Below are 16,963 nucleotides of genomic sequence, written 5' to 3'. Positions count from 1 at the left end.
ACTATCTAGTATAGAGGGCTTCATGATGGCGCGTTATATCGCCGAAACCGGTAGCCCATAACATAAATTGAAGACGAACTTAGAGCTTACGGTATTCTTGCCACTGTTTACATTAGAAAACGTTTCTTCATTGAATGACTGCTTTACCCAGTACCTGACTCTCGTATCGCTTATGGCCAACAGGAAAATTCTGTCTCCAGTGCGCTTGGGTAATAAGTACCAATGAAAAGTAATGTGTGCATAGACAGTGTGGCAGACACTTCTCCGGGAAGTCAGCAATGACTTCATTGATTTTATGTTGTGACGTTAGAAAATGTAATTTCAGTGTGTGATAGTTTCAGAAAGTACTAATTATGGAATACTGAATTGATCGTATTACTCATCCCACCGTTAATGATTTGTGCCACCAGTTTCGTAAGGATTTAGCAACGAAGCAGGAATTTATTGTTTATTTTATCTCATATTGCGTATTTCCTCCAAGGGTGTGGAAGCGATTTATTATATCATGAAACTCAAAATGTAAATGTCGTAGTGGTTATTCAGCCTGAAGTGGAAATTTCAGATTTACGAGGCAATACGCACAGACGCGGTCAAGAAAGAAGTCTGTGGGGCGATACTTTGTTCTTTTAACTCAGTAATTTGCTTGTTTTATTGCTGTCCTATCTCCCGTCTGTTTTGTGATCATCTGTAGAATTCTACTCACCGATTTTACTAAACATATTTGATCGTTCTTACCTCTATTTTTTTTTTTTTTTTGTTCCTTCGAAAGCAAACTACTCCTGTATGCCATAGAAATTTTCTATTCAGCTTACCTCTCCTTCTGGTAAGGATTTCCTAGGTACTTTTTTCTTTAGGTATGGTATCTGTACTATATCCTTTCGTACTATTACACTCTATGTTTAATATCCTTGCGTCGCTAGAAACGAACATTTGAAAGGCCAGATGCTTTTAGTAAACGTGCAGACTGTCCATTGTGTTAGTACTGAGATAAATACGAGTAAAGGAGCGTTTTTCGGAAATGAACCTGTTTGTCGGTGTTGCTACGTGAGTTCAACAACCTACTGAAGACATGCAAGCAGCTGTGAAAGCAGAGACAAGCCTGTGTTTGTATCGCAGGATGCGCTGCTGCAGCTCGCAAAACACTTGGCGACCCACTTGAATCCTCTCACCATGGTTACACAGCAGCAACACGGTGACGTCACAGGAAATCACATTGAGAGCGCGGTAGCGCGGAAATTAAAATAAAAGAAGAGAATTACATATTACTTCCACTTACCTTCTAAGCGTTGGCGTAAGATGGAAAGGTCAGCGGAACCTGGAACAAAAGAAAATTGTATGAGAGCGCTGCCGCGGTAAGCACTTAGACATACAGTAGCTGGACAAAAATATGGAAACATGTATGCTTGAACATATTTGCAGATTTTTGCTTTCGTAAATGTTCAAAAATGTGTGAAATCTTATGGGACTTAACTGCTAAGGTTATCAGTCCCTAAGCTTACAGACTACTTAACCTAAATTATCCTAAGGACAAATACACACACCCATGTCCGAGGGAGGACTCTAACCTCCGCCGTGATCAGCCGCACAGTCCATGACTGCAGCGCCCCAGACCGCTCTGCTAATCCCGCGTGGATTAGCGTTTATTAAAAAATACATAGTCCGTTGTTGGCTGTATTGTGCTTCATTAAAATCGCACTGTTAGCTAATTTCGGCCTTGAGCCGTTATCAAGCACACGCTATGAGAGGTGAGCGATCTGGAAAATGTTCAAATGTGTGTGAATTCCTAAGGGACCAAACTGCTTAGGTCATCGTTCCCTAGATTTACGCACTACTTAAACTAACTTCAACTAACTTATGCTAAGAACAACACACACACCCATGCCCGTGTGAGGACTCGAACCTCCGGCGGGAGGTGCCGAGCGATCTTGAAAACGAGTCGTATCAGGGTAGAGCAGCACGGGCAACATGCGGTCGTGCAGTATCTTGTTGAAGGATAAAGTGGCGGAAATCGTGAAGTTAAGTCACATTTGCTATTACACGACATAGCAACTGTGCTTAATAATGACTTACGGCCGAAATTAGCAGTACGATTTTAATGAAGCACAATACAGCATACAGCGGACAATGCTTTCTTTTATATATACAGATGCTAGTCAGCTGCAGGCTGCGCCGTTGCATTTGACCACGAACAACATCTGTGGAGTGTCCTCAATATTGTTGCAAGTGTCGGTCGTTGTCAGAACACTGTACTGCGTAGATGTGAATGCATTGTGTTGGAGCTAAGTGAACTCGATCATGGGCGAACTGTTGATGCTTGTGTGGTGGGTGCTTCCATAACCAAGGTAGCTGACGTGTCTGCTATTTCAAGAGGCCCCATATCGAAGATTTATACCGTATACAGAAAAGATGGTAAAGCATTGTCCGATAAATTATAATGCTATCAAAAATGTTTATTGAGTGATTCGTGACGGACGGTCACTGAAGAAGGTTGCTACGAAAAATAAGAGGTCCGTAGCTGTAAAAGTCTCAGTCTCGTGATGCCAATTGAGGAGCTACTCGACCGAATAGTAGCGGCTTCGGTCAGGAATACCATCACAACGACCGGGAGAGCGGTGTGCTGACCCCATGCCCTTCCTATCCGCATCCTCCCTGAGGTTGACACGGTGGTCGGATGGTCCCGGTAGGCCACTCGTAGCCTGAAGACGGAGTGCTTCTTTAGCTGTAAACGTATATGCAGAACTGAATGTCGCTCTCGCGAAAACTTTCAGCCCAAAAGAACACGAGGTGAACTCCGGAAGCATGGAACTGCAGGGCGATTGGAGTTCGAAAACCACTTAGATACACGTAACGGGGAAATGTCGTGTCGGAGCCATAAAACCTGGGCTGGGATGCAATGGAAGTATTCAATTAGTCGTATGAGACTTATTTTATATTTTACAAATTCTGGTCGACTATATGTCCCAAGACATGGCGGTGGTTCGGCGATGATTTGGGCGGCCATGTCGGTGTATTCCAAGGGACCCATGCTTACTAAGCAAGGCAGCATTAATGCACAGGATTACATGACCATTTTCGCTGATACAGTAGTTTCTGCGCAATCGTAATGCTGTGTTTCAAAACAAAAGGGCCCGTTTCACTCAACTTACATCACTCAAGACTGGTTTCGTGAGCACGAAGATGAATGGTCGAATTTCCACTGGTCACCACCGTGACCAGTTCTCAATATTATTGAGCATTTGTGGTCTGCGCCCGCATCTCGTGGTCGTGCGGTAGCGTTCTCGCTTCCCACGCCCGGGTTCCCGGGTTCGATTCCCGGCGGGGTCAGGGATTTTCTCTGCTTCGTGATGGCTGGGTGTTGTGTGCTGTCCTTAGGTTAGTTAGGTTTAAGTAGTTCTAAGTTCTAGGGGACTGATGACCATAGATGTTAAGTCCCATAGTGCTCAGAGCCATTAGCCATTTGTGGTCTGCTTTGAAGAGAAAGGTGCGCAATCCTGTCCACCTCTGTTATCGTTACCTGAACTTCCTAGAATTTCGCAGTAAGCAAGATGACAGACTCCCCTGAAAGCCGTACAGGGCCTGTATTTCAAAATAGTTCAAATGGCTCTGAGCACTATGGGACTCAACATCTTAGGTCATAAGTCCCCTAGAACTTAGAACTACTTAAACCTAACTAACCTAAGGACATCACACACACCCATGCCCGAGGCAGGATTCGAACCTGCGACCGTAGCAGTCCCGCGGTGGGCCTGTATTTATCCATTCCGAGAGGACTCGAAGCTGTCTTGAATGCCAGCAGTTTTCTACTCCGCATTAGGCATGATAATGTCTTGTGTTAGCGATGTTGGCACATTTTTGCTCAACCCCTGTATTTGTTAATCATTTTATAAGGAATTGCTTGTATGCACTGCTGGACACTGAAATGGTAACACTAGGGCGGTCAGTAATTAATGAAATTTTACTTGTTGTGCGTGTCCAGCATACTAGGAAGACCACTTCACCAAAATTGTTGGTGAGTTGAGGCGTATAGATTGCGAAAAAAAATGGTTCAAATGACTCTGAGCACTATGGGACTTAACTTCTAAGGTCATCAGTGTGCTAGAACTTAGAGCTACTTAAACCTAACTAACCTAAGGACATCACACACATCCATGCCCGAGGCAGGATTAGAACCTGCGACCGTAGCGGTTGCGCGGTTCCAGACCGTAGCGCCTAGAAACATTCGGCCACCCCGGCCGGCAGGGTGCGAAAATCAGTACATAAAACTGTCACCACTGGGAGAAACATCGGCTCTGAAGCAGCTGGGAGTCGATTCGAACGGAGCTTTAATGACAGATGGGGCTGTGTCTTTCTAAGCTTTTTCAATAGTAAGCCACAGTTCATCAATCGTTGTGCAGGGCGAATGGTGGTGTGGTAGTCTGTCGGCAACCCATGAGATGTGAGAGATCTTGAGAACGGTCGTATCGAGTTAGAACAGCAAGAGCAAAATACGGTCTTGCATTATCTTGCTGAAAGATGAATTCGCGGAGACCACGAAGATAACACATATTTAGTACCACCAACAAGACAAAATCAACTGGGTATGCGAAACAGAGGTAATGGTGTTACGTACCCATGCTATTGCACCCCATACAACTGAGCAAATTCTGAGAGCTTATGACGATGACGGCTCACAGCTTCCACACTCAGATACTTCCGTCGTGATGCGGGACGCTGAACTGGAACTGGAACCCACAAATATGTCCAGCGTGATCGCTGTGCATACCACACTGTCTGTCTGCCTCACACCGCTGCTGCGTCAAGGGGAACCGCAACAGTGCTCGCTTGTTAACAGTTTGCGGTGCTCTACAAGTCGTCACACGGTCCGACTGGAAATTTGTCTCACTCAAAAGCTGGCCTGGCTGGCCGAGCGGTTGTAGGCGCTTCAGTCTGGAACCCCACGACCGATACGGTCGCAGGTCCGAATCCTGCCTCGGGCATGGATATGTGTGATGTCCTTAGATTAATTAGGTTTAAATAGTTCTACGTTCTAGGGGACTGATGACTTCAGATGTTAAGTCCCATAGTGCTCAGACCCAACTTCAAGACGTAAATTAGCCAATGTTCATGAACGGACAAATTATTCAGTTGAATCCGTATGATTAGAATTCAGTTCCCTGTTTCGAGCCGTCCAGGGTGACCGAGCCGTTCTAGGCGCTGCAGTCTGGAACCGCCCGCCCGCTACGGTCGCAGGTTCGAATCCTGCCTCGGGCATGGATGTGTGTGATGTTCTTAGGTTATATAGGTTTAAGTTGTTCTAAGTTCTAGGGGACTGATGACTTCAGAAGTTAAGTCCCATAGTGCTCATAGCCATTTGAACCATTTGAACCTGTTTCGAAAAAGACGATCGTGTGAAACCCAGCTCGCGCTATTCGTCCACGAGACTCTGAGGGCCACAGACACGGGTTCCCAGGTAGGTGCAATGTTTCCTCACTTCCGCAAGGCGTTTGATTCAGTTCCCCACAGTCGTTTAATGAACAAAGTGAGATCATATGGACTATCAGACCAATTGTGTGATTGGATTGAAGAGTTCCTTGATAACAGAACGCAGCATGTCGTTCTCAATGGAGAGAAGTCTTCCGAAGTAAGAGTGATTTCAGGTGTGCCGCAGAGGAGTGTCGTAGGACCGTTGCTATTCACAATATATATGAATGATCTTGTTGTTAACATCGGAAGTTCACTGAGACTTTTTGCGGATGATGCTGTAGTATATCGAGAGGTTTTAACAATGGAAAATTGTACTGAAATGAAGGAGTATCTGCAACGGATTGACGCATGGTGCAGGGAATGGCATCTGAATCTCAATGTAGACAAGTGTAATGTACTGCGAATGCATAGAAAGAAATATCCTTTATCATTTAGCTAAAATATAGGAGGTCAGCAGCTGGAAGCAGTTAATTCCATAAATTATCTGGAAGTAGGCATTAGGAGTGATTTAAAATGGAATGACCATATAAAATTAATCGTTGGTAAAGCAGATGCCAGACTGAGATTCATTGAAAGAATCCTAAGGAAATACAGTCCGAAAACAAAGGAAGTAAGTTACAGTACACTTGTTCGCCCACTGCTTGAATACTGCTCACTGGTGTGGGATCCATACCAAATATGGTTGATAGTAGAGTTCGAGAAGATCCAACGGAGAGCAGCGCTCTTCGTTACAGGATCATTTGGTAATCGCGAACGCGTTACGGAGATGATAGATAAACTCCAGTGGAAGACTCTGCAAGAGAGACACTCAGTAGCTCGGTACGGGCTTTTGTTGAAGTTTCGAGAACATACCTTCACCGAGGAATCAAGCAGTAAATTGCTCCCTCCTACGTATATCTCGCGAAGAGACCATGAGGATAAAATCAGAGAGATTAGAGCCCACACAGAAGCACACCGACTGTCTTTCTTTCAACGAACAATACGAGACTGGAATAGGAGGGAGAAGCGATAGAGGTACTCAAGGTGCCCTCCGTCACACGCCGTCAGGTGGCTTGCGGAGTGCAGATTTGGATGTAGATTGCTGAGAGTTAAGCATACATTTCTACATACAGACACCAATTTTTATATTGATGAGGGGGCGACACAGTCGCTATGAAGGTGACAGCGATCAAATGTTACGGAATTTTGTAAATACCGTGACAGTCTTTGACCTCAGCCATTACGACCATCCTCAGATTGATCTGTCTTCATGAAGTTAACAGAGTAAGGAAGTAAATGGCTACATATTTTATTTGCTTACTCAGTTGACTTTATGAAGACAGACCGATCTGAAGAAGACTTTGATAAACGAAACCGGTAACTACGATCAGAGACTGTTGTGATGATTAAAAAATTTGTATGTTAGTTAAGGAGCACGTAGGACGAAGAATTTGCACGCAAAACATTTTTTGCTATAAGCACAGTATACAAATCTTGCAATTGGAACACAGGGGCGCCACAAGCCAACACTAATGATTGTGATAGTCCTGTATAAAGATCTTACAGTTGTGACATCTACGGCTGAATCGGAGCTGTTCTTAAATCGAGTTTCTTCATAACGTTCAACGCGAAATAATCGTATAACAGTACTGCCTTTATGAGAAGTTTGACATTGTGGAGACACTAGGTGTAAAAGCCAATAGACTGCACAAAGGTCACTGACAGCTACAGACGTTCCGGTAGTTTTGAAGCCATCTGCCACACTTTAAAGATAGTGTGATCCAGATGCTTGAGGGTCCTCCGTAAACAATTCCAGTAGACTTACTGGAAGGATCGTCACCGAATACTGGCTCCGGCGTCAGAGCCTTTGGAGCCGGGCCGGTTCGAGAACATTCTACCTACACAAGCCACTTATAATTCGGTACCTCTCCCTCCTCCCCCCCTCTCCCTCCCTCTACCCTCGTACATTCTCACCCGTGTAAGTTTTCGCTACTAGTTGCGATAAAAGAACAGTAAACAAATCTTGCATTTGGGCGCCACTACTGGTTGTGATAGTCCTGTATAAAAAGCTTACAGTTGTGGCTCGCCGGCGCGCTTCTCTGCTTGGCGCCCCAAGCAAGGGCGTGTGTCATTTGGGCCTATGACCGCCACTTCTTACGAGAGAGCAGTTTCATACACGGCGTTGTTCAGATGGAGCAGAGAACCCTCCAACACACACTTGCAAGACAAAGGTTTCCCACAACAGTGGCTACATACAGCTTCTTGAAACTCTAGTCTCATTCGAAGTCGAACCAGTGCTTAGTTTCTCGCTATGAAACCAAATAATATCGGAGTACTTGCCTCACAGCTTTTTGGCAGATAATATTAACCAATCTACTGCTGGAACAATGGAATAAGGGCAAATGTTAAGGTATAAAGTGACAAACCAACTCCCTACGCAATACTTTTAGACCTTTTCTTCTGATCCATATAGAAAAAGTTACACGAATTATTGGCATCAGTGTTACTGACGTAAATCCTAAGCCAACGTGTTTTTGTTGCACTACGCGACGTCTACATACAGTTGTTCCACGCTATCTCAGGAACATTATCTCTCGCCATATAAGTCTATGCAAAGGCAACCAAAGCAATCAAAAATGATTTAGGAAGACAGAGCAGAAGTCCGCACTGAACCACAATAATCTACGTTTGCTCCCTATTTGAAGCAATGATACCGGATCCTTTGGCACGATTATGAAACTCGCGGAAAAGTTAAAACAACATTGCCGGATGAAGTTTCAGACACTGCTCCTTCTGGGCACGAATCTGTTGTCTTAGCCACCACGCTATCTCTCTTAGTAACTAATTTGACAGGTTAAGTCACACACTTTCGCATCACTCATTTGTTTCTAGCTGCCACCATGGTTCGTCTGTCTTTCATTTATTTCCTCTGCCGCCTTTACTACCGAGAAAAAGAAAATAAATTTTGTTGGACACATTTATTTTGTATAAAGGTAAAAAGAAGTGGCAAACCAAATCTCTACGCAATACTTTTGGACGTTTCCTTCTGACCATATAGAAAAAGTCACACGGATCATTGGCAACAGTGTTACTAACGTAAATCCTAAGCCAACGTGTTTTTGTTGCACTAGGTGATCTCAACATACATTTGTTCCACGCTATCTCAGGAACATTATCTCTCTCCATATAAGTCTATACACAGGCAAATACGAGATACGAATAGTAAATTTTGTGATCCCCTTAAGCAGGAACAAAATCACTGGTTGTGCAACATCTACACGGTAAGATGAAATGCGAAGTGACAAACATCGCAAGAACTCTGTATATAAATATAATGTTACGGCACTGAAAATAATTCAATATTTTAAAAGCCCGAAGAAAATTTTTAACTTAATGTACTTTTTCTCCGTCTTTGGGTTTTGTAATTGGGACATCAAGATTCACGCCCCTCGAACGCTTTGTGTTAAGTTTTACTGTGTTTTGGATAGCTCGTTAAACTGTATTTTCCCCTTTATTGGTTTGCGAAAGTTCACTAATCGGCTAAAGACAGGGTCGTAAAACCTCTAACAAGAGATATCTCAAGAGATATCTATTAAAAGCTTTGCAGTTTTAGTTGACCTGAAGTAGTAATTCTGGTGAAACTATGAAGTTATTACATAAAATCATTTTTGTGTATGTTCACGCTCCTGTTTTCTTCAACAAATAGTATTCACTGTCAACGTTTTGTAGCGACATGCCTCTTTATTAGCATTTTAACACACATAAGACAAAACTGTTTTGCAAATTCCATTATATTTCGATACATCGCTTAATTTCCTTGATGGTTGAACTCCTTGATTGGTAGATTTTGTTAGTAACATATTTGTTGCCGATTAACACTAGTAAGTTGACTTAGAATTCGAAAACCAGTTCATAAAATTTTGTGAAACATTACTAAACATAAATTTTCTTTTCGAATAACTTCGCTTTGTTCCGTCACTATTACTATTTCACTTTCAGAACTAGCATGCGCAGATAAGTATCTACCTTCCCTAAACATTAGTACTTTATGCTCTAGGTAACCGAGGAACCCTGAAGCACTAAAAAGAAGTTTCGTTAGAATGACTACTGAAAAAAACGGAAGAAATAGATGAAAAACGAAAAGAACTGAAATGAGACCACAGCTGTCCTTGAGGCGGAAATGACAACCAAATGTCGAACACTTCCAACACTATATAAGTTATGCACGGGAAAGGGAAAAGCAATATCAGACGATCAGCACTGTGTACTTACCGACGTTAATACAGGAACCGTGTCTGCCGGATATCCGAAGCGAAAACTAAAAATTCCAGGTATCACAGCGCCGATCCTCCTTGCTTCAGACGTAAGACGATTACCGTCTCTGGAAACGAACAGGTGCGGCGTAACCGTAGGCGAGGAGTCCTCGCCGCCTTCACCACACTGCGAAAGTCGACTGCAGGGACGCGCGGCCGGGCCGACAGTTTCAATCTTCGCGCTGCTTACAGCGCATGCGCAGGCGGGCTCTCCGCTAGCGTTGCGATGACGTCCGGTTCCCTCGCCACGCCGCGGCGAGCTATGCTCAAGCGGAAGCGTAAATTTAAGACTTCGCGCACTCTCGCCAAGTCAACGGTTACGAGACGCATTTCCTCTCAGGGTCGCACGACCCGCTAACGTATACGTCGACCAGAGACTTTGGTTTTACAGCCTTCGGTACTAAGCGTTCATCACGGCTTAATATAGCAACGTCTTGCAACATTAAGCTGTCTACATACGTTTTGCTTACGGAAATTCTAGTCTTTTTCCTTTCTGCGTATTTCCTGAGAGGTCGGTGTTTCTTTTGCTCCAGTAAGACGATATCCATCTAAATTTAGGTTTCAGAGTTTCACTAAGCTGTCCGAAATCGAGTATAAACTAACTAAAGTGTACGAAACCACGTTTGGCCCGTTGAAGCGCAACAGCGCGTCATCCGCGAGAGTTACCAAGAACTTCGTTCAGTCAAGCCATGTCTAGCGCGAAACGTTCAAATGGTTCAAATGGCTCTGAGCACTATGGGACTCAACATCTTAGGTCATAAGTCCCCTAGAACTTAGAACTATTTAAACCTAACTAACCTAAGGACATCACACACACCCATGCCCGAGGCAGGATTCGAACCTGCGACCGTAGCAGTCCCGCGGTTCCGGACTGCAGCGCCAGAACCGCTAGACCACCGCGGCCGGCAGCGCGAAACGTAATTGACTGTCACACGAGGACGATTTAGTGGACCATTTTACGTGACATCGTACTCTACAAGTGTTAAAACAGTGTTTCACTTTCAATATTGTCTGTGAACGATCATGGTTCAATGTGACCTTGGCAATATACGTATAGAATTACCGGTAGAGCACATCAATATACATGGTTACTAATCAGCCGAGTATTAATGTAGTCTGCGTTAAATTACGATAAAAATTCAGGCTGTTGAAGATCATAATCACTGTGCACATCCTCAGGAGATAAAGTCCAACTTAGTCTATTTCAATAGTTACAGTGAAATATTCTGACAGGAGTCGTCTCCAAATAACTATAACTCTGTTATTAACAGAAGGTAATATGAAAAAAAAGCTAGAAACCAGTAAAGTTGTAAACGTGTACGTTACTTTGCCCCATCAGCTCTGATCATTATTCTAATTTTGCTCTTTAACGTGCTCCTTCTTCTTACTGTTTCATTTGTTGACAATAATGGTGGTTCTAATTACTTACAAACAGCAACTTAGAGCGCAATGTTAAGATAAATTTCATCTTTGCCTTCATATGTTGCCTCTGTGCTATAATCTAATAATACGTGACACATACAAGACGTTTTACGGTGGTACTGGAATTAACACAGACATCTGACTTTATGCAGTGCAAATGTGTATCTACACATCATAGGTTGCATCAAAGCTTACTGTATTTACGTGCAGATCATACGTAGTGCATGACGTAAAGATTATATGACTGAAGTATGGTTTATTTCGTATTTCGAAGTCGTGGCTTCCTAATAAACACAGAAAGAATAAGGTTTCAAAATACTTATTTATCACCTTAACCTTCATTATGGAGCCTCCACAAACTTGGTTAGTGGGTAGGTAAGAACAGATGTCCATGGTATCATGGGAATCTAAATTTTTTGCTATAACCTCTTAAAAATTAAACATTCTCTTATCAGGCCAACAGACGTTTTTACAATCATCAAGTTCTCGACTACGTTTACCATATTCCCAACAGAGGGGTTGGTTCGTATGGGGAGCTGGTTGTAACGGAACTGACGCCGATTTTTTTCCTACCTTGGCTACGCAGCGAGAAACGTTATACTGAGCTTGGCAGTAGTCCAGTGAACGAATATGTTGTTTGACGCAGTGCTGCTCGTCGGATAACTCCAGTGTTTGTGTTCAGATGCTGCTGGAAGTAATCGTAAAAGAAACGGCTAATACGTTGTCGCCACTGACGGAAGTACGTGAAGCCTTCATGGAGCTGGCGAGATAACGTTTTCCTCGCGAAGTTAAAGCTTTTGACCGTTTGTCCACCGTTATTATGCGTCTGTTAGCAATGGAAAGTAATACAAAGCCAGCACCCGCCAAAAATATAGGACAGATACTCGTCATTTGCGTCGCTAACTGTCCGATGGTCAGTGCGAGTCGGCAGACCATAACGTGAAATATCACTTTGTCACTGAGGCGAAGCATAACCAATTCAACAGTTTTAGATCCATACGCAAAAAAGTTCAACATTTATTAGCAAGAACAATGAATTATAACGCAGAAAAGACCTGTGACAGCTCGCGGCACAAGTTTACGTAACAGGCGAACGGAATTTATCCAACCAAAAGACTGAGACGAAACTGAAGTTACTGTTGGGAGAATGGGAAATATTCATTCCTGAATTCAACAAGCTTAACAAATCGTTAAGATGAGGAAAGGAACATCAGTCAGTGAACGGTATGTCATTTGTAAATCCAGCCTGTTATAATTGCTGTGACAAATTTCTCCGTTTTTGAATGCATCTACTTACACACTCCGCAAGCTACCGAATGGTGCTTGGAACAGGGTACGTTGTACCACTACCAGTCATTTTTCTTCCTGTTTCACTTGCAAGTAGAGGAAGGGAAAAAAGACTGTCTATATACCCCCTTACGAGCCATAATTTCTTCCATCTGACGTTCGTGGTGCTTACGCAACTGTACTCTGGCAGTAGTAGGATCGTTCTGCAGTCATTTTCAAATGCAGGTCTTCTAAATTTTCTCAATAGCGTTCCTCGAAAAGAACATCGCCTTTCCTCCAGGAATCCCCATTTTAACTCCCGAAGCATCTTCGTAACACTTGCGTGTTGCTCTGACCAAACCCGTAACAAATCTAGCAGCTCACCTCTCAACTGCTTCGATTTCCTCCTTCAATCCGACTTGGTACGGATCCCAAACACTCCAGCAGTATTCAGGAACAGGTCGCACCAGTGTTCTATTTGCGGTCTCCTTAACAGATGAACCACACATTCCTAAAATTCTCCAAATAAAGCGAAGTCGGCATCTCGTCTTCCCTACAACAATCCTTACATGCACGTCCATTTCATACCGCTTTGCAACGTTACTCCCAGATATTTAAACGACGTGACTGTGTGAAGCAGTACACTACTAATGCTGTATCCCAACATTACAGGGTTGTTTCTCGTAATCATCTGCATTAACTTACATTTTACGACATTTATATCATTGATCACACCAACTGGAAATGTTGTCTGCATCGTCTTGTATCTTGCTACAGTCACGAAACGACAACACCTTACCGTACATCACAGCATCATCAGCAAACAATCGCAGATTGCTACCCACCCTGCCCGCCTGATCATTTACGTATATCGAAAATAACAGCGGTCCTATCGCACTTTCCTATATCACGCCTGCCGACGTCCGCCCCAGGTAGCTGAGTGGTCAGCGCGATAGAATGTCATAGAATGGGTCAGAGATTTTCTCCGCTCAGAGACTGGGTAATTTACTACCAGAGGGAGGTCTGAAGATGACCACAGTAGTGGTCGAAACCGGTCACCGTAATAAATAAATTGTGATCAAGGCTGTTTTTGATAGTAAATATGGGTATTGTGTTGTCCCAATCATCATCGCTTCATCCCCAGCGACGCGTAAGTCGCCGAAGTGGCGTCAAATTGAAAGACTTGCACCCGGTGAACGATCTCCTAGACGGAAGGCCTTAGTCACATGACATTTATTTGCCTTCTGATACCCTTGGCCCTCATCACCAATCGCAGTCGAGAACAATTTACTCGGTCCTGTTACTTCTGGGGATCGTCTGAGATTTCTGGTGGCAATGTTCTTAAGCGTTTGTAAACTGATATTACAATCGTTTAATGTACAATAAGACATTAAAATTTGTAATATAACGTCACCCGTAAGGGGTGCGCGTGGTGAATATGTATCGAATATGAATTGAACGATTAAAATTTATCTCTTAAAGCCTGCTTTTTCGTAAAAATGTTTCATTTTATAAGCTGTGACGCCAGCGATTACTCCCTGAGACAAACAGTTTGTTCAAAGAACTGTCGAGTATTTCCCCAGAGTAGGTGTGTAAAAAGCACAAGCACTTCAGGCGGAAAGAGAGCAATCTCACGTCGTTGGGAAAAAGACCACATTCTTCCTGGTGTCAGAAAGTAGCTGAGAGGAAGTCATGTTGTAGTTTTTAAGATACGAAAAACAGATTACAAAGAGACAAATGCCGTTAAGAATAAATTCGAACCGTCTTCTAAATGGAAGCTAAAGTTATATTAAGTATACCCACTATGGGCTCTTACAGTGAGTTTGAAAGCATTGCTTTAAAATGAAAGGTGCATGTAAAATAAGTAATGCTAGGAAATACGCTCGGAAAAATGGAAAAGCTGCACTTCTATGGTACACAAAATATGCTTTCAAGCTACACTCAGTTTGGAGAAATAATTTTGGGTACTGGGTAGCGTCACTGTAACTATTAAAACAGATAAACTGTCGAAGTTTAGACCGAATTGCTGCGGTACTCTTCAGGGCGGTTCGCAATGACACAGCTTAATACTTAAAATTATTTTATCCAAAATGACACCGGCCATGGAAAGCCGATATGACCTTATATTTTTGTGAAGTGACAGCGATCAGTATCCAGCAGTCATTCTGGACGAAGCACTGTCTCCATTGTCAGTATTCCATGGGATTCGTTCAAGAGATCTACGAATCTACATATCACTATGAGCAGAGCCGATTTTGAAGCGGGATTCTGTACCTGTGAGTTTCCGAGAAGCCACAAAGGGCGACCTCGCAGAGTTTGCTTTCCTCATGTCTAAGTATGGACCGTGTGTTGTCTCTTTATCACTGTGCATGCTGGACTGTGGATTTTCTGGAAGCTTGCTGCTTTCTCACCTACGTGATAGCACAAATAAATGGTTCTGTAGATCCACAGCCTGGCATAACTGCAGCACCTAAACAACTGCTTATCCCTTCCATCTAAGTAGCAAGTAAGCAATTTAACACCAAATTAGCCGGTGCAGAGCATCAGAAGGGTGTTTCCTCAGTAGCGCTGACACGTTCCGTCTCGTCTGTGAACTCATCTACCGAAGTGCCTCTCGCGTCCAGAGTCCTCGCCCTGCTGTGCGCCAGGCGAATCACACGAGGTGTTTCTTCGTAGACTGCCTCATAGCCGTTCATTGGCGGGGCCAGATTATTTCTGTACACTGCTACACAAATACTATCCTCTCTAACTAAATAAGGGTCACCAGCCAAGCCCGCGGGACAGGTTTAAAATAGTCGTTACCTCTATGCCGCCAATCAATGCTCTATACTTTCAAAAGACACCCAAAGCCAACCACTGGGTTTGACAACGAACATCGTAGTCAGTCAGCACACCGTCAGCATCCAGTATCTACCACCTCTTCTGTAAACAAAGCAGGACCACAGTCAGAAGTAAAAGAAGGTGAGCATGAACAAAAGAACTAGTTTCAAATTTCCATTGCAACACAACGAAATATATTTGCTTCCACCAAGTCCCACCAAGTCCGCTTCGATCGTTAGACGTCATCTCAACGTTATCCAGTTGCTCCGCTCTCTGCTAGATGCCCTCGTTCTATCGCGTCCCTATACGCTTACGAAACAGCAACGCCTTCCTTAAAAACGGGAAAATTGACTACGCCGGTTCTCACTGCCGTGCACGGGAACGCACTTCCGATCACTTTCTAAACTTTCCACAGAAGGAACAACTTGATAGATCACTAACTGTCAACTTCCAAAATACAGACTGAAACAACACCTCCGCCGCCAGTGGGTTCAAAACTTCCCATTTGCACCCCACAAGGGCTGCCGGCCGACTCGGTGTCGTCAGCTCCAGATAACTCTATGAAATTACCGCTGTCTGAAGGCCAAGAAAGGGACGACGGAACGAAATGAAACTTCACTGTTAGACCCGATGTTTGATCTTATTTCAGTGATTATAAAATCAAGTCAAAATTACAAAGAACTTCGCAATATGAGCCCACTTATCAGTATGAAATTGCACCAGCTCTGGCCTAGCACACGAAGTCCCAAGCGGCTGGAAAAAAAGCGCAAGTGACTGCTGTATATACAATACTGGCCATTAAAATTGCTACACCAAGAAGAAATGCAGATGATAAACGGGTACTCATTGGACAAATATATTATACTGGAACTGACATGTGATTACATTTTCACGCAATTTGAGTGCATAGATCCTGAGAAATCAGTACCCAGAACAACCACCTCTGGCCGTAATAACGGCATTCACACGCCTGGGCATTGAGTCAAACATAGCTTGGATGGCGTGTACAGATACAGCAACCCATGCAGCTTCAACACGATACCACAGTTCGTCAAGGGTAGTGACTGCCGTATTGTGACGAGCCAGTTGCTCGGCCACCATTGACCAGAGGTTTTCAGTTGGTGAGGTATCAGGAGAATGTGCTGGCCAGGGCAGCAGTCGGACAATTTTCTGTATCCAGAAAGGCCCGTATAGGACCTGGAACATGCGGTCGTGCATTATCCTGCTGAAATGTAGGGTTTCGCAGGGATCGAATGAAGGGTAGAGCCACGGATCGTAACACATCTGAAATGTAACGTCCACTGTTCAATGTGCCGTCAATGCGAACAAGAGGTGACCAAGACCTGTAATCAATGGCTCCCGATACCATCACGCCAGGTGATACGCCAGTATGGGGATGACGAATACACGCTTCCTGTGGTGTCACCGCCAGACACCACACTTGTTAGGTGGTAGCCTTTAAATCGGCCGCGGTCAGTTAGTATACGTCGGACCCGCGTGTCGCCACTGTCAGTAATTGCAGACCGAGCGCCACCACACGGCAGGTCTAGAGAGACTTACTAGCACTCGCCCCAGTTGTACAGCCGACGTTGCTAGCCATGGTTCACTGAGAATTACGCTCTCATTTGCCGAGACGGTAGTTAGCATAGCCTTCAGCTACATTTGCTACGACGTAGCAAGGCGCCATTACCAGTATAGAT

The sequence above is a fragment of the Schistocerca cancellata genome, chromosome 2, assembly GCF_023864275.1.
Source record: "Schistocerca cancellata isolate TAMUIC-IGC-003103 chromosome 2, iqSchCanc2.1, whole genome shotgun sequence".
Classification (NCBI taxonomy): Eukaryota; Metazoa; Arthropoda; class Insecta; order Orthoptera; family Acrididae; genus Schistocerca; species Schistocerca cancellata.
This window is presented reverse-complemented; position numbering follows the sequence as displayed.